This window comes from Danio rerio, chromosome 16, assembly GCF_049306965.1.
Source record: "Danio rerio strain Tuebingen ecotype United States chromosome 16, GRCz12tu, whole genome shotgun sequence".
Lineage (NCBI taxonomy): Eukaryota > Metazoa > Chordata > Actinopteri > Cypriniformes > Danionidae > Danio > Danio rerio.
This window is the reverse complement of record NC_133191.1, coordinates 37,116,725-37,117,572: the sequence shown is the minus strand read 5'-3', so window position 1 is coordinate 37,117,572 and position 848 is coordinate 37,116,725.

The following is an 848-nucleotide window of genomic DNA, read 5'->3' as shown; positions in this document are numbered from 1 at the left end:
ATTTCCACGTGTTACAATAAACTACACGAACCCGGAAATACGTCATCAACCACGCGACGAGTTTGCCCCCTCACCACTGAGAAGAAAGCTTATCTTGATGAAATGTATTGTTTCACAATAAGATGCGATAGCGTTCATTGTTTTCGTTTATTAAACTAGTGTATACTGTTGTTAACAGTTAGCCAATGTACTGTTGGGGATGTTTTCATCCACTCTGGGCTGATTTTGAGTCTTAATTTTGTCATACATTTTTCTGTGTTCAAGCCAATGGTTTCAGCTGTCATGATTTTTGGTGCTAAATCATATTTCAAGAAAATGCTTTGAAATTTAAAAAACACTCAACGATACACTCTGGGCAAATTTACTACCCTTTGTTATGTTCGGGATGAAAACATCCACTGAATTAAACTGCTATAAAAATGCATCAGATAACTACTTCTTTCAATTATTTTTGCACAAATCTGTTAATCAACCTCAGTCCTGATCAAAGCTACTACGTTGTTTGGAAAACTACAGGATTTTAACCCTTTAATTGCCAAATTCATAAATGATGTCACAGATTTTTTTGTGTTTTAACATTCATTTATTCATTTTCTTTTCGACTTAGTTCCTTTAATTATTCGGGATTGCTACCGCTGAATGAACCGCCAACTTATCCAGCATGTTTTTACGCAGCAGATGCCCTTTCAGCCGCAACCCATCTCTGGAAAACTGTTTTAACAATACAAACATATTTATCATAAAAATGGATGACATCAAGTACAATTGTAAACAAATAAAATTAATAATAATAATAATAATGAAATAAGATAATAGTAAAAAAAAACAGAGTACAGAGGCAAATTAAC